This window comes from Pseudophryne corroboree, chromosome 1 (assembly GCF_028390025.1).
Source record: "Pseudophryne corroboree isolate aPseCor3 chromosome 1, aPseCor3.hap2, whole genome shotgun sequence".
NCBI lineage: Eukaryota > Metazoa > Chordata > Amphibia > Anura > Myobatrachidae > Pseudophryne > Pseudophryne corroboree.
The window spans coordinates 22,183,570-22,209,178 of record NC_086444.1 but is presented as its reverse complement, the minus strand read 5'-3'; the positions used below and the strand labels follow the sequence as shown (position 1 = coordinate 22,209,178).

Sequence of the window (25,609 nt, the reverse complement as noted above, 5' to 3'; positions counted from 1 at the left end):
AGAGTAGTAACTTGTTTTCTCTGACGTCCTAGTGGATGCTGGGACTCCGTCAGGACCATGGGGAATAGCGGCTCCGCAGGAGACAGGGCACAAAAGTAAAAGCTTTAGGATCAGGTGGTGTGCACTGGCTCCTCCCCCTATGACCCTCCTCCAAGCCTCAGTTCGATTTTTGTGCCCGGCCGAGAAGGGTGCAATCTAGGTGGCTCTCCTGAGCTGCTTAGAATAAAAGTTTAGTTTAGGTTTTTTATTTTCAGTGAGTCCTGCTGGCAACAGGCTCACTGCATCGTGGGACTAAGGGGAGAAGAAGCGAACTCACCTGCGTGCAGAGTGGATTGGGCTTCTTAGGCTACTGGACATTAGCTCCAGAGGGACGATCACAGGTACTGCCAGGATGGGTCACCGGAGCCGCGCCACCGTCCCCCTTACAGAGCCAGAAGAGACGAAGAGGTCCGGTGAAATCGGCGGCAGAAGACATCCTGTCTTCAGACTAAGGTAGCGCACAGCACCGCAGCTGTGCGCCATTGCTCTCAGCACACTTCACACTCCGGTCACTGAGGGTGCAGGGCGCTGGGGGGGGAGCGCCCTGAGACGCAATATAACAGTATATACCTTAGGTGGCAAAAAGAATACATCACATATAGCTTCTGGGCTATATGGATGTATTTTAACCCCTGCCATTTTTACACAAAAAAAGCGGGAGATAAGGACGTTGTGAAGGGGCGGAGCCTATCTCCTCAGCACACAAGCGCCATTTTCCCTCACAGCTCCGCTGGAAGGACGGCTCCCTGACTCTCCCCTGCAGTCCTGCTTCAGAATCAGGGTAAAAAAGAGAAGGGGGGGCACTTTTGGCAGCAAATAACGATATAAACAGCAGCTATAAGGGAATAACACTTATATAAGGTTATCCCTGTATATATATATATATATAGCGCTGGGTGTGTGCTGGCAGACTCTCCCTCTGTCTCTCCAAAGGGCTAAGTGGGGTCCTGTCCTCTATCAGAGCATTCCCGGTGTGTGTGTGCTGTGTGTCGGTACGCGTGTGTCGACATGTATGAGGAGGAAAATGATGTGGAGGCGGAGCAGTTGCCTGTGTTAGTGATGTCACCCCCTAGGGAGTCGACACCTGACTGGATGATTGTATTTAAACAATTAAGTGATAATGTCAGCACTTTGCAAAAAACTGTTGACGACATGAGACAGCCGGCAAATCAATTAGTGCCTGTCCAGGCGTCTCAGACACCGTCAGGGGCCCTAAAACGCCCGTTACCTCAGTGGGTCGACACAGACCCAGACACAGATACTGAGTCTAGTGTCGACGGTGACGAGACAAACGTAATGTCCAGTAGGGCCACACGTTACATGATCACGGCAATGAAAGAGGCATTGAACCTTTCTGACACTACAAGTACCACAAAGAAGGGTATTAGGTGGGGTGTGAAAAAACTACCAATAGTTTTTCCTGAGTCAGATGAAATAAATGAGGTGTGTGATAAAGCGTGGGTTTCCCCCGATAAAAAACAGCTAATTTCTAATAAATTATTAGCACTATATCCTTTCCCGCCAGAGGTTAGGGCGCGTTGGGAAACACCCCCTAGGGTAGATAAGGCGCTCACACGTTTATCTAAACAAGTAGCGTTACCGTCTCCTGATACGGCCACCCTCAAAGAACCAGCTGATAGAAGGCTGGAAAATATCCTAAAAAGTATATACACACATACTGGTGTTATACTGCGACCAGCAATCGCCTCAGCCTGGATGTGCAGTGCTGGAGTCGCATGGTCGGATTCCCTGACTGAGAATATTGATACCCTGGATAGGGACAATATTTTGTTAACTATAGAACATTTAAAGGATGCATTGCTATATATGCGTGATGCACAGAGGGATATTTGCACCCTGGCATCAAGAGTAAGTGCTATGTCCATCTCTGCCAGAAGAGCGTTATGGACGCGACAGTGGTCAGGGGATGCGGATTCCAAACGGCACATGGAAGTATTGCCGTATAAAGGGGAGGAGTTATTTGGGGCTGGTCTATCGGACCTGGTGGCCACGGCAACGGCTGGAAAATCCACCTTTTTACCCCAGGTCACTTCACATCAGCAGAAAAAGACACCGTCTTTTCAAACTCAGTCCTTTCGTTCCCATAAGTACAAGCGAGCAAAAGGCCACTCCTTTCTGCCCCGGGGCAGAGGAAGAGGAAAAAGACTGCACCATGCAGCCGCTTCCCAGGAGCAGAAGCCCTCCCCTGCTTCTGCCAAGTCTTCAGCATGACGCTGGGGCTTTACAAGCAGACTCGGACATGGTGGGGGCCCGTCTCAAGAATTTCAACGCGCAGTGGGCTCACTCGCAAGTGGATCCCTGGATTCTACAGGTAGTATCGCAGGGGTACAAACTGGAATTCGAGGCGTTTCCCCCTCGTCGGTTCCTGAAGTCTGCTTTACCAAAGTCTCCCTCCGACAGGGAGGCAGTTTTGGAAGCCATTCACAAGCTGTATTCCCAGCAGGTGATAATCCAGGTACCCCTCTTACAACAGGGAAAGGGGTATTATTCCACGCTGTTTGTGGTACCGAAGCCGGACGGCTCGGTGAGACCAATTTCTTTATCATCCACTAGGGGTCACTGGAGTACTCTTGGGATATGGACGGGCGTAGCCGAACAAAGGCACTGAATATTTAAATTTAGGACTCTCCCCCCTCCATATCCCCGAGTACCTCAGTGTACTCTCTCAGTGTTTTTTCGGTGCTCACAGCACGAACATCGGCTTGTGGGAATGCCCACATGTCAGAAGATTTTTCATTTTACTTTTTATTTTTAATTTTTACACTTCCCTTCCCAGTTTCTGGAAAAACATGGGTCCGGGATGGTGCCGCTGCAAGGCAGCGCATGGCGTGTCGGTCCTCACAAAGAGCACCCTCACAGCCACAGGCGCTACAAATCAGCGCATGGCGTGTCGGTCCTCACAAAGAGCACCCTCACAGCCACAGGCAGCCACTGTCTCCTGCAAGCTGGACGGAGCTTACAGAAAAAAGCCCCGTCACAGCCAGGATGAGACAAAGAGCTGGAAGGAATAAGCAAATGGAGCTGGACGGAGCTTACAGGAGAAGCCCCGTCACAGCCAAGATAAGAAGCTCCGTCACAGCCAAGATGAGAAGCTGGACGCTGAAACGGAGCTTACAGACAGAAGCCCCGTCACAGCCAGGATGAAAGCCGTCACATGGACGGAGCTTACAGGATGCACAAGGTATGGTGGGGGGTCAGGGCGGTCAGCTCACGCTGCCGCCCTGCTGTGTGGAAAGTGTGATGTAGCCCGCCGCTGAAGGGGTCCCGCTGAACCACGCGCAGAGCGGCCGCACGTCACTCAGACGCCGGCCGCTCTCACAGCACTGATTGCCCGGCACCACTACGAGGCGCCGCCGAGATTCTCCGTGTGCTAACAGAGCGGCCGCACGTCACTCACAGACGCCGGCCGCTCTTCCAGTGAGGACACCGCACGCCGCTGATGCCGGACACTGCTGTAGGAAGGCGCCGCCCGCTCTTCCGGACGGCTCCCCGGCGCTATACACAGCGCTCTCCTGCTCTCCCTGCACCCGCTCCCCGTACGCTGCAGGTAACATGAGGACTACCTCACAAGCAGCGCAGCTGCAGGGGGGGGTGAGGGGGAGTAATGCCCATAGCAGCAGCAAAGGCTGCATGGGTTAACAATAGGCTGGTCAGCGTTTTAAACAGTGTCATGGGGTATAACATCAGTATAAAACTGTGATTATATGTTTCAGCACATTTTATATATATATAATATATAATGAGGCTTTTTGCTGCCAGGAGACTGTGTATAATATCAGTATGAACGGTGATTATATGTTTAAGCACATTTTATATATATAATATATATATAATATATATATGAGGCTTTGGCTGGCAATAGGCTATCAGTGGCATAACCTATTGCATTTTTAACCATGTTTTCTGGTATTTTCTGTTAAGGCTGCAAGATAATAAAATTCACTGCAGGCAGTGTTCATATTAATGGAGGCTAACTAAAGCATGTATTTTACTGTATCCTAGACCTGTGTTATCACTGTATAATAGGCTATTAAGCCTATATTAACTGTATAATAGGCTATTAAGCCTATTTCTCTATCGTCCTAAGTGGATGCTGGGGTTCCTGAAAGGACCATGGGGAATAGCGGCTCCGCAGGAGACAGGGCACAAAAAAGTAAAGCTTTACTAGGTCAGGTGGTGTGCACTGGCTCCTCCCCCTATGACCCTCCTCCAGACTCCAGTTAGATTTTGTGCCCGAACGAGAAGGGTGCAATCTAGGTGGCTCTCCTAAAGAGCTGCTTAGAGAAAGTTTAGTTTAGGTTTTTTTCTTTACAGTGAGTCCTGCTGGCAACAGGATCACTGCAACGTGGGACTTAGGGGGAAAGTAGTAAACTCACCTGCATGCAGAGTGGATTTGCTGCTTGGCTACTGGACACCATTAGCTCCAGAGGGATCGAACACAGGCCCAGCCGTGGAGTCCGGTCCCGGAGCCGCGCCGCCGACCCCCTTGCAGATGCTGAAGCGTGAAGAGGTCCGGAAACCGGCGGCTGAAGACTCCTCAGTCTTCATAAGGTAGCGCACAGCACTGCAGCTGTGCGCCATTTTCCTCTCAGCACACTTCACTGGGCAGTCACTGAGGGTGCAGAGCGCTGGGGGGGGGCGCTCTGAGAGGCAAATATAAACCTTATACAAGGCTAAAAATACCTCACATATAGCCCATAGGGGCTATATGGAGATATTTAACCCCTGCCTGACTGGAAAAATAGCGGGAGAAGAACCCGCCGAAAAAGGGGCGGGGCCTATCTCCTCAGCACACGGCGCCATTTTCTGTCACAGCTCCGCTGGTCAGAACGGCTCCCAGGTCTCTCCCCTGCACTGCACTACAGAAACAGGGTAAAACAGAGAGGGGGGGCACATTAATGGCTATATATATATATATATATTAAAGCAGCTATAAGGGAGCACTTAATATAAGGATATCCCTTGTATATATAGCGCTTTGTGGTGTGTGCTGGCAGACTCTCCCTCTGTCTCCCCAAAAGGGCTAGTGGGTCCTGTCTTCATTAGAGCATTCCCTGTGAGTTTGCGGTGTGTGTCGGTACGTGGTGTCGACATGTATGAGGACGATATTGGTGTGGAGGCGGAGCAATTGCCAAATATGCAGATGTCACCCCCCAGGGGGTCGACACCAGAATGGATGCCTTTATTTGTGGAATTACGTGATGGTTTATCTTCCCTTAAACAGTCAGTTGAGGACATGAGGCGGCCGGACAATCAATTAATGCCTGTCCAGGCGCCTCAAACACCGTCAGGGGCTGTAAAACGCCCTTTGCCTCAGTCGGTCGACACAGACCCAGACACGGGCACTGATTCCAGTGACGACGGTAGAAATTCAAACGTATTTTCCAGTAGGGCCACACGTTATATGATTTTGGCAATGAAGGAGACGTTACATTTAGCTGATACTACAGATACCGTAAAACAGGGTATTATGTATGGTGTGAAAAAACTACAAACAGTTTTTCCTGAATCAGAAGAATTAAATGACGTGTGTGATGAAGCGTGGGTTGCTCCTGATAAAAAGTTGATAATTTCAAAAAAGTTATTGGCATTATACCCTTTCCCGCCAGAGGTTAGGGCGCGCTGGGAAACACCCCCTAAGGTGGACAAGGCGCTCACACGCTTATCCAAACAAGTGGCGTTACCCTCTCCTGAGACGGCCGCACTTAAGGATCCATCAGATAGAAAGATGGAAGTTATTCAAAAGAATATATACACACATGCAGGTGTTATACTACGACCAGCTATAGCAACTGCCTGGATGTGCAGTGCTGGAGTAGTTTGGTCAGAATCCCTGATTGAAAATATTGATACCCTAGATAGGGACAATGTTTTACTGTCGTTAGAACAAATAAAGGATGCATTTATCTATATGCGTGATGCACAGAGGGATATTTGCACACTGGCATCTCGGGTGAGTGCTATGTCCATTTCAGCCAGAAGAGCCTTATGGACACGACAGTGGACAGGCGATGCGGATTCAAAACGTCACATGGAGGTTTTGCCGTATAAAGGGGAGGAGTTATTTGGAGTTGGTCTATCAGACTTGGTGGCCACGGCTACTGCCGGGAAATCCACTTTTTTACCTCAAGTCACTCCCCAACAGAGAAAGGCACCGACCTTTCAACCGCAGCCTTTTCGCTCCTACAAAAATAAGAGAGCAAAGGGCTTGTCGTACCTGCCACGAGGCAGAGGAAGAGGGAAGAGACACCAACAGGCAGCTCCTTCCCAGGAACAGAAGCCCTCCCCGGCTCCTGCAAAAACCTCAGCATGACGCTGGGGCCTCTCAAGCGGACTCGGGGACAGTGGGGGGCCGTCTCAAAAATTACAGCGCGCAGTGGGCTCACTCGCAGGTAGACCCCTGGATCCTGCAGATAATATCTCAGGGGTACAGGTTGGAATTAGAGACGGATCCTCCTCATCGTTTCCTGAAGTCTGCCTTACCAACCGTCTCTTCCGAAAGGGAGAGGGTGTTGGAAGCCATTCACAAGCTGTACGCTCAGCAGGTGATAGTCAAAGTACCCCTATTACAACAAGGAAAGGGGTATTATTCCACTCTATTTGTGGTACCGAAGCCGGATGGCTCGGTAAGGCCTATTCTAAATCTGAAGTCCTTGAACCTCTACATAAAAAAGTTCAAGTTCAAGATGGAGTCACTCAGAGCAGTGATAGCGAACCTGGAAGAAGGGGACTTTATGGTATCCTTGGACATCAAGGATGCGTATCTGCACGTTCCGATTTACCCCGCACACCAGGGGTACCTCAGGTTCATTGTTCAAAACTGTCACTATCAGTTTCAGACGCTGCCGTTCGGATTGTCCACGGCGCCTCGGGTCTTTACCAAGGTAATGGCCGAGATGATGATTCTTCTTCGAAGAAAAGGCGTATTAGTTATCCCATACTTGGACGATCTCCTAATAAGGGCAAGGTCCAGAGAACAGCTGGAGACAGCTTTAGCACTATCTCAAGAGGTGCTAAGACAACACGGGTGGATTCTGAATATTCCAAAATCCCATTTAATCCCGACAACTCGTCTGCTGTTCCTAGGAATGATTCTGGACACGGTTCAGAAAAAGGTTTTCCTTCCAGAGGGAAAAGCCAAGGAGTTATCCGATCTGGTCAGGAACCTCCTAAAACCAGGAAAAGTGTCAGTACATCAATGCACAAGAGTCCTGGGAAAAATGGTGGCTTCTTACGAAGCAATTCCATTCGGCAGATTCCATGCAAGAATATTCCAAAGGGATCTGTTGGACAAATGGTCAGGGTCGCATCTGCAGATGCACCTGCGAATAACCCTGTCACCAAAGACAAGGGTGTCACTTCTGTGGTGGTTGCAGAAGGCTCACCTATTAGAAGGCCGCAGATTCGGCATTCAGGATTGGATCCTGGTGACCACGGACGCCAGCCTGAGAGGCTGGGGAGCAGTCACACAAGGAAGAAACTTCCAGGGAGTATGGACGAGTCTGGAAAAGTCTCTTCACATAAACATTCTGGAACTAAGAGCAATCTACAATGCTCTAAGCCAGGCGGAACTTCTCCTGCAAGGAAAGCCGGTGTTGATTCAGTCGGACAACATCACGGCGGTCGCCCATGTAAACAGGCAGGGCGGCACAAGAAGCAGGAGTGCAATGGCAGAAGCTGCCAAGATTCTTCGCTGGGCGGAGAATCACGTGATAGCACTGTCAGCAGTGTTCATCCCGGGCGTGGACAACTGGGAAGCAGACTTCCTCAGCAGACACGATCTTCATCCGGGAGAGTGGGGTCTACATCCAGAAGTCTTCAACATGTTAATAGACCGTTGGGAAAGACCAATTGTAGACATGATGGCGTCTCGCCTCCACAAGAAACTGGACAAATATTGCGCCAGGTCAAGAGATCCACAGGCAATAGCTGTGGACGCACTGGTAACTCCTTGGGTGTACCAGTCAGTGTATGTGTTTCCTCCTCTGCCGCTCATACCAAAGGTATTGAAGATCATACGGCAAAGAAGAGTAAGAACAATACTAGTGGTTCCGGATTGGCCGAGAAGGACTTGGTATCCGGAACTTCAAGAGATGCTCACGGACGAACCGTGGCCTCTACCTCTGAGAAGGGACCTGCTACAGCAGGGTCCCTGTCTTTTTCAAGACTTACCGCGGCTGCGTTTGACGGCATGGCGGTTGAACGCCAGATCCTAAAAGGGAAAGGCATTCCAGAAGAAGTCATTCCTACCTTGATTAAGGCACGGAAGGAAGTCACCGTGAAACATTATCACCGCATTTGGCGAAAATATGTAGCGTGGTGCGAGGATCGGAGGGTTCCGACGGAGGAATTCCAACTGGGTCGTTTCCTACATTTCCTGCAATCAGGATTATCTATGGGTCTCAAATTGGGATCCATTAAGGTTCAAATTTCGGCCCTGTCAATATTCTTCCAAAAAGAATTGGCCTCTGTCCCTGAGGTCCAGACTTTTGTCAAGGGAGTACTGCATATACAGCCTCCTGTGGGGCCGCCGGTGGCACCGTGGGATCTAAATGTAGTTTTAGATTTCCTCAAATCCCATTGGTTTGAACCATTGAAAAAGGTGGATTTGAAATATCTCACATTGAAAGTGACTATGTTACTAGCCCTGGCCTCTGCCAGGAGAGTATCTGAATTGGCGGCTTTATCTTATAAAAGTCCTTATCTAATCTTCCATTCGGATAGGGCAGAACTGCGGACTCGTCCGCATTTTCTCCCTAAAGTGGTATCAGCATTTCATCTGAACCAACCTATTGTGGTGCCTGCGGCCACTAGCGACTTGGAGGACTCCAAGTTGTTGGACGTTGTCAGAGCCTTAAAAATATACATTGCAAGGACGGCTGGAGTCAGAAAATCTGACTCGCTGTTTATATTGTATGCACCCAACAAGTTGGGCGCACCTGCTTCTAAGCAGTCGATTGCTCGTTGGATTTGTAACACAATTCAACTTGCACATTCTGTGGCAGGCCTGCCACAGCCTAAAACTGTAAAAGCCCACTCCACAAGGAAGGTGGGCTCATCTTGGGCGGCTGCCCGAGGGGTCTCGGCATTACAACTCTGCCGAGCAGCTACGTGGTCGGGGGAGAACACGTTTGTAAAATTTTACAAATTTGATACCCTGGCAAAGGAGGACCTGGAGTTCTCTCATTCGGTGCTGCAGAGTCATCCGCACTCTCCCGCCCGTTTGGGAGCTTTGGTATAATCCCCATGGTCCTTTCAGGAACCCCAGCATCCACTTAGGACGATCGAGAAAATAAGAATTTACTTACCGATAATTCTATTTCTCGGAGTCCGTAGTGGATGCTGGGCGCCCATCCCAAGTGCGGATTATCTGCAATACTTGTACATAGTTATTGTTAACTAATTCGGGTTATTGTTAAGGAGCCATCTTTAAGAGGCCCTTTCTGTTGTCATACTGTTAACTGGGTTTAGATCACAAGTTGTACGGTGTGATTGGTGTGGCTGGTATGAGTCTTACCCGGGATTCAAAATGCCTCCCTTATTGTGTATGCTCGTCCGGGCACAGTACCTAACTGGAGTCTGGAGGAGGGTCATAGGGGGAGGAGCCAGTGCACACCACCTGACCTAGTAAAGCTTTACTTTTTTGTGCCCTGTCTCCTGCGGAGCCGCTATTCCCCATGGTCCTTTCAGGAACCCCAGCATCCACTACGGACTCCGAGAAATAGAATTATCGGTAAGTAAATTCTTATTATTAATACTGCAGCAGGTAACCTGTACTGTGATTTTCTGTGAAAGCATGGCATGCCGGCCATTTTAATCATTGCTGTTTTTCCAGCTTATAATTCCAGAATATTCCGGCCATACACCTCTACTCCACAAGGAGGCGCAGGGGTGTTAGTGGTAATTTTTGGTTCAGGTTTCACATAAGTTAGCCATGTAATCTGTATTTCTACATAATTCTAGAACATTCCTGCCCTACATCTCTAAGCCACCAGAGGCGCAGGGGGGTTAGTAGGAATTTGGTTCGGGTTTCATATGCCCATGTGAACTACTTTTCACATAAAGAATACTCTGGTTTCTCTTCACATCGAATAAATCTTTCGTTGTTTTTACTAAAGTTTCAGTAGAGAAAAACAACCATGAGTGTAAATAACATATAGATATGACACACAATAAGATCGTGTAAGTGTCTGTCTGTTGCCTATTGTGGTGTCGGTCTACATAGCGAGTAAGGCTCTAGTGCAGACTAGAAATAATTTTTAAAAATCTTACGTTGGCAATTCAGATTAAAAGAGCGGTAACGGAGTCTCTGAAGTGACTCCGCCAGCTCTAACAAAAGACAGTCTTTCCAAACGGCCAAATTCCCTTTGGGTACCAGAGTGTTTATTTCACTGGTCTTATAATTTAATGCACGATTTTATGTCAAATCTCACACCGATAACTACGAGTGAGAAGGGAACATTAGTCCAGCAATCAGATAGTGCGGGGTTTTTTGACCGCTATTGGTAAATGCGTGTCTGTCAAACTTTATAAAAACCCAGGATACATTTGGGTTACTATAATCTATGTATAAAACAATGACGATCACTGTTAAAATAAGCTACAGAGTATATCTGTAAAGCTTCTGCTAACGCCGGTTACTTTCATCGTCGCTAGTTAAGCGCGACAAGGCCAGAGCTTGTTTGCTCCTAAATTTGATAGTCATTACGCATCCAGTATCAAAATGCAAACGGCGTTTTATCCCTTATAAGCGGTGGTACAAAACAGTCACGCCTTGTAACGACAAGACGCTACAGTCAACAAGCCAGTGGTTTGATGACCTCTTTTCCAATTGTGGAACCGCATGTTTACATGTTACATTTGCGAGGTTTCAAAACTTCAACTCATGGTTGTCTCAGCTATTTACAGATTAAAGGTCAAAACTGCCTCTGTCGAACGGTTTGGTAGGTTGCCATTTAGTCTCTGCTGCTTTTCAGCTGTCTTTATAACCAGGCAGTAGTACACCAACAGAGTCAGGGTGACTTATTCCTCTCTATTTGAGCAAAACCAAACAGTTCCGTCGCAATATCAGCAGCAAGTCACTTACTGCAGTGGGAAAATGGATTTTCTGCGGATAGTATTTGCATATTGCAGCCATATCCATTCCGGTTTGTTCATCACAGGTTCTAGCGTTTGCAAATCGCCACAACCATTAACCATTTCAGGTCTACCGTTTCTTATCGCCTCGGGTATTTACCAAAGTGATGTTGGTGATGATAGCTCATCTCACATAAGAACTCTGTCTCAACAGAGTTTCTTTATCTTAGATGATCTGCTCATAAGAACTCTGTCTCAACAAAGTTCCTCTAACTTGCGTTACTAAGGTATACTGCGGTAGCAGATCAAGTTCAAAAATAATCGCATCTAATTCTGTCTAAACGATGTCAATTCTTAGGTAAGATTATAAATACGGTAAATCAAAGACTTTTACCTACTACACCAGCAAGAACAAATGTACAGCTAGTAATTAGTGCAAAACACGCACACTAGCGGTACATTGGTGTATTCAACTGTTAAGAATAACAACTGTTAGAGAATAATGATGTGTTTCGAAGCGATTTAGTTCGCCGCCCTTCACTCGCGTGTCCCACAGAGGGGCGAGGGGGTATATACTCTGGACTAGAGTCGCAGAGGTTCAGGAGTTGTAGTTAAATAATATCAGCGACAAAGGTCCAAAATCACGACAGATTGCTGTCGATAAATGTCCTGAAGCTACGTGCATTTTACAATGCAATACATGCTTCGCTTTCAGTCTAACCAGGGACAGTCAGACAAGGCAACGGCAGTTGCATACACAACAACCAGGGAGAACCAAGAAGCCGCATGGCAATGCGGCAGGTAACTCAAATCCTCAATGGCTCAGAACACCATTATGTGAAAATGTCAAGAGATCATTCAGTGAGTGGACATCTCTTATACAGATCTCACCCGTCAGGATTTGGATCCTGAAAACTGGACATTAAATCCAGAGGGGGTTCATATGCGAGTCCACAGAAGGGGGTTACCCTCAGGTATACATGATGGCATCTCGCCACAATTACAAAAGCTCAGTATGTGTACAAAACAACAGATCACAAGGGCAGTGGCGGTGGAGTCTCTCACATTCATGTGGTCATTCAGCATCGGCTATCTGGCTCCACTATTTTCCGCTGATCTCTCCGTTGCCAAAACGGATCATAAGACAGTTCGTCACAGTCATACTGGTGGTATCTCAGGGGTTTCGGAGAAGTTTGATTCTCGAATTTCCAAGGAATACTTGCACACGATCTTGGCCCGCTCATAATACGCTCAACCTGTTACATCAGGGAACGTTCTTTTACCTATAGTTACCTATGTACCTATTATCTATGTACCGCAGCTGCGGTTGACGGGGTGAGGTTTCAGACCGCCCTCTTAAGAAATAGAGCATTACAGTATCGGTTATACCAACCATGTTAACTAGTAAGCTGCTTAAGGCAGCTCATTATTACAAAATTTCGTGTGCTTACATAGGTTGTAAACCTCGGAAGTTTCCAACATCATCCTTCAAGTTACCCGTATTCTATTCTGTTAAACGGGGTGGGATGGAAAACTGCGTTGATCTGCACTAAGAATGCAGGTATCTGTGTGGTAAACTTATTTTCAAAGACGTTTACCTCTATTTGCGTCTGTACACATCTTTCTACAAGGTGTCATCAAAGTTCAGACTCTATTTATCCCACCTACAGCGCCAGGCGATTTGAGGTTGGGTTCAGTTTTCTTACAGTTTTCATATTTTGAACCCTTACAACAAATGGGAATTAAGTTTATCACTTTGGAAAACATTTGTCTTCTAGCCTTGGCTTCGGCAAGGGTTTTGTTTTCATATTTGGGTGCCTTGTATTCCAAGCCACCGTATTTGAGTTTTCTCATGACAAAGCAGATCTTCGGACGAATTCCGCTTTCGTATTCTTCACATCAATATACCAATAGTGGTTCCTGTGTGGACAGCACATTCTAGAATTCTGAATGTGGTACACGCTTTACGCGTTTATATATGTCCCGAACGTCTACAGTACGTGATATGAATACGTTGTTTGTTCTCTATGATACTGCCAACTGGGGTTAGCCAGTTTCTCAGCAGACATTATCCAGTTGGATAATAATAATGACTACAAGTCAGGCTTACTTTAAGGCTAAGTTACAATCGCCGTCAGTAATAGCTCATCCCACAGGTTCTGTGGGAATGTCAGACCCAGCGGGTCGTGGAGCGTCTACAACGCGGCTACGTCTACGACGCGGCTACATAGCCTTCAGTGCACCACGTTTGTGCACTTTTACACGTTATGAATGGTGGCGCCATCAGCATCTAGCTTTGGCTGCCTACTGTTACAAGTATCAAACAGCTCTCCCGCCCACGAGGGAAGCTTTGGTACGTCCCAAGAGTACTCCAGTGACCCCTAGTGGATGATAAAGAAAATAGGATTTTGGTACTTACCAGGTAAATCCTTTTCTTTGAATCCATAGGGGGCACTGGACGCCCACCCAGAGCAGTTTTACCTGGGTTGTTTTAAGCTCAAGGGAGCTTAGTGAACACATTTTACTTGGGTGGTATTAAGCTCAAAGGAGCTTATGGTAACACATTTTCACCGATTGGTTCAAATTATAAAATTCTATCGGTTAAGGTGTCAACTGTTTAGTTGACAGTAAGGTTATGGGTCAACTTTGTTGTCCGTTATGTTATAGGTATTCTCCATTGTCAACCTCTCTATATATTCCTGTTCGCTCAGTAAAAAACACTGAGAGAGTACACTGAGGTACTCGGGGATATGGAGGGGGGAGAGTCCTAAATTTAAATATTCAGTGCCTTTGTTCGGCTACGCCCGTCCATATCCCAAGAGTACTCCAGTGCCCCCTATGGATTCAAAGAAAAGGATTTACCTGGTAAGTACCAAAATCCTATTTTTAAATCTGAAATCCTTGAACACTTACATAAAAAGGTTCAAATTCAAGATGGAGTCACTCAGAGCAGTGATAGCGAACCTGGAAGAAGGGGACTATATGGTGTCTCTGGACATCAAAGATGCTTATCTCCACGTCCCAATATACCCTTCTCACCAAGGGTACCTCAGGTTTGTAGTACAAAACTGTCATTATCCGTTTCAGACGCTGCCGTTTGGATTGTCCACGGCACCTCGGGTCTTTACCAAGGTAATGGCCGAAATGATGATTCTTCTACGAAGGAAAGGCATCTTAATTTTCTCTATCGTCCTAGTGGATGCTGGGGTTCCTGAAAGGACCATGGGGAATAGCGGCTCCGCAGGAGACAGGGCACAAAAAGTAAAGCTTTAGGATCAGGTGGTGTGCACTGGCTCCTCCCCCTATGACCCTCCTCCAAGCCTCAGTTGGGTTTTTGTGCCCGGCCGAGAAGGGTGCAATCTAGGTGGCTCTCCTAAAGAGCTGCTTAGAAAAGTTTAGCTTAGGTTTTTTATTTTACAGTGAGTCCTGCTGGCAACAGGATCACTGCATCGAGGGACTTAGGGGAGAAGAAGTGAACTCACCTGCGTGCAGGATGGATTGGCTTCTTTGGCTACTGGACATTAGCTCCAGAGGGACGATCACAGGTACAGCCTGGATGGTCACCGGAGCCTCGCCGCCGGCCCCCTTGCAGATGCTGAAAAGAGAAGAAGGTCCAGAATCGGCGGCAGAAGACTCCTCAGTCTTCTTAAGGTAGCGCACAGCACTGCAGCTGTGCGCCATTGCTCTCAGCACACTTCACACGGCAGTCACTGAGGGTGCAGGGCGCTGGGGGGGGGCGCCCTGGGCAGCAATGAAAATCCTTTTTTTTTGGCAAAAAAATACCTCACATATAGCCTCCGGGGCTATATGGAGATATTTAACCCCTGCCAGAATCCATTTTTAAGCGGGAGACGAGCCCGCCGAAAAGGGGGCGGGGCCTATCTCCTCAGCACACAGCGCCATTTCCTCACACAGTTCCGCTGGTCAGGAAGGCTCCCAGGCTCTCCCCTGCACTGCACTACAGAAACAGGGTTAAATCAAGAGAGGGGTGGCAAAATTTGGCGAAATTGTGATTTTATAAAAGCAGCTATAAGGGAGCACTTATTATAAGGCTATCCCTGTAAAATATAGCGCTTTGGTGTGTGCTGGCAAACTCTCCCTCTGTCTCCCCAAGGGGCTAGTGGGGTCCTGTCCTCTATCAGAGCATTCCCTGTGTGTGTGTGCTATATGTCGGTACGTGTGTGTCGACATGTATGAGGACGATGTTGGTGAGGAGGCGGAGCAAATTGCCTGTAATGGTGATGTCACTCTCTAGGGAGTCGACACCGGAATGGATGGCTTATTTATGGAATTACGTGATAATGTCAACACGCTGCAAGGTCGGTTGGCGACATGAGACGGCTGGCAAACAAATTAGTACCTGTCCAGGCGTCTCAAACACCGTCAGGGGCGTTAAAACGTCCTTTTACCTCAGTCGGTCGACAGACACAGACACGGACACTGATTTCAGTGTCGACGGTGAAGAAACAAACGTATTTCCCTTTAGGGCCACACGTTACATGTTAAGGGCAATGAAGGAGGTGTTACATATTTCTGATACTACAAGTACCACAAAAGAGGGTATTATGTGGGATGTGAAAAAACTACCTGTAGTTTTTCCTGAATCAGATAAATTAAAGGAAGTGTGTGATGATGCGTGGGTTCCCCCCGATAGAAAATTATTGGCGGTATACCCTTTCCCGCCAGAAGTTAGGGCGCGTTGGGAAACACCCCTTAGGGTGGATAAGGCGCTCACACGCTTATCAAAACAAGTGGCGGTACCGTCTATAGATAGGGCCGTCCTCAAGGAGCCAGCTGACAGGAGGCTGGAAAATATCATAAAAAGTATATACACACATACTGGTGTTATACTGCGACCAGCGATCGCCTCAGCCTGGATGTGCAGAGCTGGGGTGGCTTGGTCGGATTCCCTGACTAAAAATATTGATACCCTTGACAGGGACAGTATTTTATTGACTATAGAGCATTTAAAGGATGCATTTCTATATATACGAGATGCACAGAGGGATATTTGCACTCTGGCATCAAGAGTAAGTGCGATGTCCATATCTGCCACAAGATGTTTATGGACACGACAGTGGTCAGGTGATGCAGATTCCAAACGGCACAAAGGTGTATTGCCGTATAAAGGAAGAGGAGTTATTTGGGGTCGGTCCATCGGACCTGGTGGCCACGGCAACTGCTGGAAAATCCACCGTTTTTACCCTAAGTCACATCTCTGCAGAAAAAGACACCGTCTTTTCAGCCTCAGTCCTTTCGTCCCTATAAGAGTCATATCTGCCCAGGGATAGAGGAAAGGGAAGAAGACTGCAGCAGGCAGCCCATTCCCAGGAACAGAAGCCTTCCACCGCTTCTGCCAAGCTCTCAGCATGGCGCTGGGACCGTACAGGACCCCTGGATCCTACAAGTAGTATCCCAGGGGTACAGATTGGAATGTCGAGACGTTTCCCCCTCGCAGGCTCCTGAAGTCTGCTTTACCAAGGTCTCCCTCCGACAAGGAGGCAGTATGGGAAAAAATTCACAAGCTGTATTCCCAGCAGGTGATAATCAAATTACCCCTCCTACAACAAGGAAAGGGGTATTATTCCACACTATATTGTGGTACTGAAGCCAGAAGGCTAGGTGAGACCTATTCTAAATCTAAAAAAATTTGAACACTTACAAAGGTTCAAATCAAGATGGAGTCACTCAGAGCAGTGATAACGAACCAGGAAGAAGGGGACTATATAGTGTCCCAGGACATCAGGGATGCTTACCTCCATGCCCCAAATTTGCCCTTCTCACTAAGGGTACTTCAGGTTCGTGGTACAGAACTGTCACTATCAGTTTCAGACGCTGCCGTTTGGATTGTCCACGGCACCCCGGGTCTTTACCAAGGTAATGGCCGAAATGATGATTCTTCTTCGAAGAAAAGGCGTCTTAATTATCCCTTACTTGGACGATCTCCTGATAAGGGCAAAGTCCAGGGAACAGTTGGAGGTCGGAGTAGCACTATCTCGGATACTGCTACAACAGCACGGGTGGATTCTAAATATTCCAAAATCGCAGCTGTTCCCGACGACACGTCTGCTGTGCCTAGGGATGATTCTGGACACAGTCCAGAAAAAGGTGTTTCTCCCGGAAGAGAAAGCCAGGGAGTTATCCGAGCTAGTCAGGAACCTCCTAAAACCAGGAAAAGAGGCTTCCTACGAAGAAATTCCATTCGGCAGATTTCACGCAAGAACTTTTCAGTGGGATCTGCTGGAAAAATGGTCCGGATCGCATCTTCAGATGCATCAGCGGATAACCCTATATCCAAGGACAAGGGTGTCTCTCCTGTGGTGGTTACAGAGTGCTCATCTTCTAGAGGGCCGCAGATTCGGCATTCAGGATTGGATGCTGGTGACCACGGAGGCCAGCCCGAGAGGCTGGGGAGCAGTCACACAAGGAAAAAATTTCCAGGGAGTGTGATCAAGTCTGGAGACTTTTCTCCACATAAATATACTGGAGCTAAGGGTAATTTTATAATGCTCTAAGCTTAGCAAGACCTCTGCTTCAAGGTCAGCCGGTATTGATCCAGTGGGAAAAACATCACGGCAGTCGCCCACGTAAACAGACAGGGCGGCACAAGAAGCAGGAGGGCAATGGCAAAAACTGCAAGGACTTTTCGCTGGGCGGAAAATCATGTGATAGCACTGTCAGCAGTGTTTCATTCCGGGAATGGAAACTGGGAAGCAGACTTCCTCAGCAGGCACGACCTCCACCCGGGAGAGTGGAAACTTCATCGGGAAGTTTTTCCACATGATTGTGAACCGTTGGGAAATACCAAAGGTGGACATGATGGCGTCCCGTCTGAACAAAAAACGGGACAGGTATTGCGCCAGGTCAAGAGACCCTCAGGCAATAGCTGTGGACGTTCTGGTAACACCGTGGGTGTACCAGTCGGTGTATGTGTTCCCTCCTCTGCTTCTCATACCTAAGGTACTGAGAATTATAAGACGTAGAGGAGTAAGAACTATACTCATGGTTCCGGATTGGCCAAGAAGGACTTGGTACCCGGAACTTCAAGAGATGCTCACAGAGGACTTATGGCCTCTGCCGCTAAGAAGGGACTTGCTTCAGCAAGTACCATGTCTGTTCCAAGACTTACCGCAGCTGCGTTTGACGGCATGGCGGTGGAACGCCGGATCCTAAGGGAAAAAGGCATTCCGGAAGAGGTCATTCCTACCCTGGTCAAAGCCAGGAAGGAGGTGACCGCACAACATTATCACCACATGTGGCGAAAATATGTTGCGTGGTGTGAGGCCAGGAAGGCCCCACGAAGAAATTTCAACTCGGTCGATTCCTGCATTTCCTGCAAACAGGAGTGTCTATGGGCCTCAAATTGGGGTCCATTAAGGTTCAAATTTCGGCCCTGTCGATTTTCTTCCAGAAAGAATTGGCTTCAGTTCCTGAAGTCCAGAAGTTTGTCAAGGGAGTATTGCATATACAACCCCCTTTTGTGCCTCCAGTGGCACTGTGGGATCTCAACGTAGTTCTGGGATTCCTCAAATCACATTGGTTTAAAACCAGTCAAATCTGTGGATTTGAAGCATCTCGCATGAAAAGTGACCATGCTCTTGGCCCTGGCCTGGGCCAGGCGAGTGTCAAATTGGTGGTTTTTTTCTCAAAAAAGCCCATATCTGTTTGTCCATTCGGACAGGGCAGAGCTGCGGACTCGTCCCCAGTTTTCTCCCTAAGGTGGTGTCAGTGTTTCACCTGAACCAGCTTATTGTGGTGCCTTGCGCCTACTAGGGACTTGGAGGACTCCAAGTTGCTAGATGTTGTCAGGGCCCTGAAAATATAGGTTCCAGGACGGCTGGAGTCAGGAAAACTGACTTGCTGTTATCCTGTATGCACCCAACAAACTGGGTGCTCTTGCTTCTAAGCAGACTATTGCTAGTTGGATGTGTAATACAATTCAGCTTGCACATTCTGTGGCAGGCCTGCCACAGCCAAAATATGTAAATGCCCATTCCACAAGGAAGGTGGGCTCATCTTGGGCGGCTGCCCGAGGGGTCTCGGCTTTACAACTTTGCCGAGCGGCTACTTAGTCAGGGGCAAACACGTTTGTAAAATCCTACAAATTTGATACCCTGGCTAAGGAGGACCTGGAGTTCTCTCATTCGGTGCTGCAGAGTCATCCGCACTCTCCCGCCCGTTTGGGAGCTTTGGTATAATCCCCATGGTCCTTTCAGGAACCCCAGCATCCACTAGGACGATAGAGAAAATAAGAATTTACTTACCGATAATTCTATTTCTCGGAGTCCGTAGTGGATGCTGGGCGCCCATCCCAAGTGCGGATTATCTGCAATACTTGTACATAGTTACAAAAATCGGGTTATTATTGTTGTGAGCCATCTTTTCAGAGGCTCCGCTGTTATCATACTGTTAACTGGGTTCAGATCACAGGTTGTACAGTGTGATTGGTGTGGCTGGTATGAGTCTTACCCGGGATTCAAAATCCTTCCTTATTGTGTACGCTCGTCCGGGCACAGTATCCTAACTGATGCTTGGAGGAGGGTCATAGGGGGAGGAGCCAGTGCACACCACCTGATCCTAAAGCTTTACTTTTTGTGCCCTGTCTCCTGCGGAGCCGCTATTCCCCATGGTCCTTTCAGGAACCCCAGCATCCACTACGGACTCCGAGAAATAGAATTATCGGTAAGTAAATTCTTATTATCCCTTACTTGGACGATCTCCTGATAAGGGCAAGGTCCAGGGAACAGTTAGAAGTCGGAGTGGCACTATCTCAGGTAGTGTTACGTCAGCACGGGTGGATTCTAAATATTCCAAAATCGCAGCTGATTCCAACGACACGTCTACTGTTCCTAGGAATGATTCTGGACACAGTCCAGAAGAAGGTGTTTCTCCCGGAGGAGAAGGCCAGGGAGTTATCCGAGCTAGTCAGGAACCTCCTAAAACCAGGCCAGGTCTCAGTGCATCAGTGCACGAGGGTCCTGGGGAAAATGGTGGCTTCTTACGAAGCGATTCCATTCGGAAGATTCCATGCAAGAACGTTTCAGTGGGATCTACTGGACAAATGGTCCGGATCGCATCTTCAGATGCATCAGCGGATAACCCTGTCGCCAAGGACAAGGGTGTCTCTCCTGTGGTGGCTGCAGAGTGCTCATCTACTAGAGGGCCGCAGATTTGGCATTCAGGATTGGATCCTGGTAACCACGGATGCCAGCCTGAGAGGCTGGGGAGCAGTCACACAGGGAAGGGATTTCCAGGGCTTGTGGTCAAGCATGGAAACATCTTTTCATATAAACATTCTGGAACTAAGGGCCATTTACAATGCCCTAAGTCAAGCAAAACCTCTGCTTCAGGGTCAGGCGGTGTTGATCCAATCGGACAACATCACGTCAGTCGCCCACGTAAACAGACAGGGCGGCACGAGAAGCAGGAGGGCAATGGCAGAAGCTGCAAGGATTCTTCGCTGGGCGGAAAATCATGTGATAGCACTGTCAGCAGTGTTCATTCCGGGAGTGGACAACTGGGAAGCAGACTTCCTCAGCAGACACGACCTTCACCCGGGAGAGTGGGGACTTCACCCAGAAGTCTTCCACCTGATTGTAAACCGTTGGGAAAAACCAAAGGTGGACATGATGGCGTCACGTCTAAACAAAAAACTGGACAGATATTGCGCCAGGTCAAGGGACCCTCAGGCAATAGCAGTGGACGCTCTGGTAACGCCGTGGGTGTACCAGTCAGTGTATGTGTTCCCTCCTCTGCCTCTCATACCAAAAGTACTGAGAATCATAAGAAGGAGAGGAGTAAGAACTATACTCGTGGTTCCGGATTGGCCAAGAAGGACTTGGTACCCGGAACTTCAAGAGATGCTCACGGACGAACCGTGGCCTCTACCTCTAAGAAAGGACCTGCTACTGCAGGGGCCTTGTCTGTTCCAAGACTTACCGCGGCTGCGTTTGACGGCATGGCGGTTGAACGCCGGATCCTGAGGGAAAAAGGCATTCCAGAAGAAGTCATCCCTACTCTGGTCAAAGCCAGGAAGGACGTAACCGCAAAACATTATCACCGCATTTGGCGTAAATATGTTGCGTGGTGTGAGGCCAAGAAGGCCCCTACAGAGGAATTTCAACTGGGTCGTTTCCTTCATTTCCTGCAAACAGGACTGTCTATGGGCCTAGAATTAGGGTCCATTAAGGTTCAAATTTCGGCCCTGTCGATTTTCTTCCAGAAAGAACTGGCTTCAGTACCTGAAGTTCAGACATTTGTAAAAGGGGTGCTGCACATACAGCCTCCTTTTGTACCTCCAGTGGCACCTTGGGATCTCAATGTTGTGTTGAGTTTTCTAAAGTCACATTGGTTTGAACCACTTTCCACTGTGGACTTAAAATATCTCACATGGAAGGTGTCGATGCTGTTAGCCTTGGCTTCAGCCAGGCGTGTGTCAGAATTGGCGGCTTTATCATATAAAAGCCCTTACTTAATTTTTCATTCTGACAGGGCGGAATTGAGGACTCGTCCTCAATTTCTACCTAAGGTGGTTTCTGCATTTCACATGAACCAACCTATTGTGGTACCTGCAGCTACCAGGGACTTAGAGGACTCTAAGTTGCTTGACGTTGTCAGGGCCTTGAAAATATGTTTCCAGGACGGCTGGAGTCAGAAAATCTGACTCGCTGTTTATCCTGTATGCACCCAACAAGCTGGGTGCTCCTGCTTCAAAGCAGACGATTGCTCGTTGGATTTGTAGTACAATTCAGCTTGCACATTCTGTGGCAGGATTGCCACAGCCAAAATCAGTAAAAGCCCATTCCACAAGAAAAGTGGGCTCATCTTGGGCGGCTGCCCGAGGGGTCTCGGCTTTACAACTTTGCCGAGCAGCTACTTGGTCAGGGGCAAACACGTTTGCAAAATTTTACAAATTTGATACCCTGGCTGAGGAGGACCTGGAGTTCTCTCATTCGGTGCTGCAGAGTCATCCGCACTCTCCCGCCCGTTTGGGAGCTTTGGTATAATCCCCATGGTCCTTACGGAGTCCCAGCATCCACTAGGACGTCAGAGAAAATAAGATTTCTCTGTCGTCCTAGTGGATGCTTGGACTCCGTAAGGACCATGGGGAATAGCGGCTCCGCAGGAGACGGGGCACAATAATAAAAGCTTAAGGATCAGGTGGTGTGCACTGGCTCCTCCCCCTATGACCCTCCTCCAAGCCTCAGTTAGATTTTTGTGCCCGGCCGAGAAGGGTGCAATCTAGGTGGCTCTCCTGAGCTGCTTAGAATAAAAGTTTAGTTTAGGTTTTTTTATTTTCAGTGAGTCCTGCTGGCAACAGGCTCACTGCATCGTGGGACTAAGGGGAGAAGAAGCGAACTCACCTGCGTGCAGAGTGGATTGGGCTTCTTAGGCTACTGGACATTAGCTCCAGAGGGACGATCACAGGTACAGCCTGGATGGGTCACCGGAGCCGCGCCGCCGTCCCCCTTACAGAGCCAGAAAAGACGAAGAGGTCCGGTGAAATCGGCGGCAGAAGACATCCTGTCTTCAGACTAAGGTAGCGCACAGCACCGCAGCTGTACGCCATTGCTCTCAGCACACTTCACACTCCGGTCACTGAGGGTGCAGGGCGCTGGGGGGGAGCGCCCTGAGACGCAATATAACAGTATATACCTTAGGTGGCAAAAAGAATACATCACCTATAGCTCCTGGGCTATATGGATGTATTTTAACCCCTGCCATTTTTACACAAAAAAGCGGGAGATAAGGACGTTGTGAAGGGGCGGAGCCTACCTCCTCAGCACACAAGCGCCGTTTTCCCTCACAGCTCCGCTGGAAGGACGGCTCCCTGACTCTTCCCTGCAGTCCTGCTTCAGAATCAGGGTAAAAAAGAGAAGGGGGGGCATTTTTGGCAGCAAATAACGATAAAAACAGCAGCTATAAGGGAATAACACTTATATAAGGTTATCCCTGTGTGTGTGTGTGTGATATATATATATATATATATATATATATATATATATATATATATATATATATATATATATATATATATATATATATATATATTCTCTATCGTCCTAAGTGGATGCTGGGGTTCCTGAAAGGACCATGGGGAATAGCGGCTCCGCAGGAGACAGGGCACAAAAGTAAAGCTTTTACAGGTCAGGTGGTGTGTACTGGCTCCTCCCCCTATGACCCTCCTCCAGACTCCAGTTAGATTTTTGTGCCCGGCCGAGAAGGGTGCAATTCTAGGTGGCTCTCATAAAGAGCTGCTTAGAGAGTTTAGCTTAGGTTTTTTGTTTTACAGTGATTCCTGCTGGCAACAGGATCACTGCAACGAGGGACAGAGGGGAGAAGAAGTGAACTCACCTGCGTGCAGGATGGATTGGCTTCTTGGCTACTGGACATGAAGCTCCAGAGGGACGATCACAGGTACAGCCTGGATGGTCACCGGAGCCACGCCGCCGGCCCCCTCACAGATGCTGAAGCAAGAAGAGGTCCAGAATCGGCGGCTGAAGACTCCTGCAGTCTTCTTAAGGTAGCGCACAGCACTGCAGCTGTGCGCCATTTTCCTCTCAGCACACTTCACACGGCAGTCACTGAGGGTGCAGGGCGCTGGGGGGGGGCGCCCTGGGAGGCAAATGAAAACCTTTAAAAAGGCTAAAAATACCTCACATATAGCCCCAGAGGCTATATGGAGATATTTACCCCTGCCTAAATGTACTAAATAGCGGGAGACGAGCCCGCCGGAAAAGGGGCGGGGCCTATCTCCTCAGCACACGGCGCCATTTTCTGTCACAGCTCCGCTGGTCAGGAAGGCTCCCAGGTCTCTCCCCTGCACTGCACTACAGAAACAGGGTATAACACAGAGGGGGGGCAAAATAAATGGCAATATATTAATATAAAAGCAGCTATAAGGGAGCACTTAATCATAAGGCTATCCCTGTCATATATAGCGCTTTTTGGTGTGTGCTGGCAGACTCTCCCTCTGTCTCCCCAAAGGGCTAGTGAATAGAGCATTCCCTGTGTGTCTGCTGTGTGTCGGTACGTGTGTGTCGACATGTATGAGGACGTTATTGGTGTGGAGGCGGAGCAATTGCCAAATATGAGGATGTCACCTTCTAGGGGGTCGACACCAGAATGGATGCCTTTATTTGTGGAATTACGGGATAGCGTCAACTCGCTTAAGCAGTCGTTTGCCGACATGAGGCGGCCGGACACTCAATTAGTGCCTGTCCAGGCGCCTCAAACACCGTCAGGGGCTGTAAAACGCCCCTTGCCTCAGTCGGTCGACACAGACCCAGACACAGGCACTGATTCCGGTGGTGAAGGTGACGAATCAACCGTATTTTCCAGTAGGGCCACACGTTATATGATTTTGGCAATAAAGGAGATGTTACATTTAGCTGATACTACAGGTACCACTAAACAGGGTATTATGTGGGGTGTGAAAAAACTACCAGTAGTTTTTACCGAATCAGAAGAATTAAATGACGTGTGTGATGAAGCGTGGGGTGCCCCGATAAAAAACTGCTAATTTCAAAGAAGTTATTGGCTTTATACCCTTTCCCGCCAGAGGTTAGGGAGCGCTGGGAAACACCTCCTAGGGTGGACAAAGCGCTAACACGCTCATCAAAACAAGTGGCGTTACCCTCTCCTGAGACGGCCGCACTTAAAGATCCATCAGATAGGAGGATGGAAAATATCCAAAAAGGTATATACACACATGCAGGTGTTATACTACGACCAGCTATTGCGATTGCCTGGATGTGCAGTGCTGGGGTAGTTTGGTCAGAGTCCCTGATCGAAAATATTGATACCCTGGACAGGGACAATATTTTACTGTCGTTAGAACAAATAAAGGATGCATTTCTTTATATGCGTGATGCACAGAGAGATATCTGCACACTGGCATCACGGGTAAGTGCTATGTCCATTTCGGCCAGAAGAGCTTTATGGACACGACAGTGGACAGGCGATGCGTAGAGGAGTTATTTGGGGTCGGTCTATCGGATTTGGTGGCCACGGCTACGGCCGGGAAATCCACCTTTCTACCTCAAGTCACTCCCCAACTGAAAAAGGCACCGACCTTTCAACGCAGCCCTTTCGTTCCTTTAAAAATAAGAGAGCAAAGGGCTATTCATATCTGCCACGAGGCAGAGGACGAGGGAAGAGACAGCAACAGGCAGCTCCTTCCCAGGAACAGAAGCCCTCCCCGGCTTCTACAAAAGCCTCAGCATGACGCTGGGGCTTCGCAAGCGGACTCGGGGGCGGTAGGCGGTCGTCTCAAGAATTACAGCGCGCAGTGGGCTCACTCGCAGGTAAATCCCTGGATCCTGCAGATAATATCTCAGGGGTACAGGTTGAAATTAGAGACAGAGCCACCTCGCCGTTTCCTGAAGTCTGCTTTACCAACGTCCCCCTCAGAAAGGGAGACGGTTTTGGAAGCCATTCACAAGCTGTATTCTCAGCAGGTGATAGTCAAGGT

At 48.4% G+C, this 25,609-nt stretch overlaps 1 protein-coding gene across 3 annotated transcripts in view; it reads left to right on the top strand.

Annotated features, from left to right (window-relative positions):
• LOC135054368 (von Willebrand factor A domain-containing protein 5A-like) overlaps positions 1 to 25,609 on the top strand; it is a 188,169-nt gene that overhangs the window by 76,976 nt on the left and 85,584 nt on the right. The window lies entirely within an intron of this gene.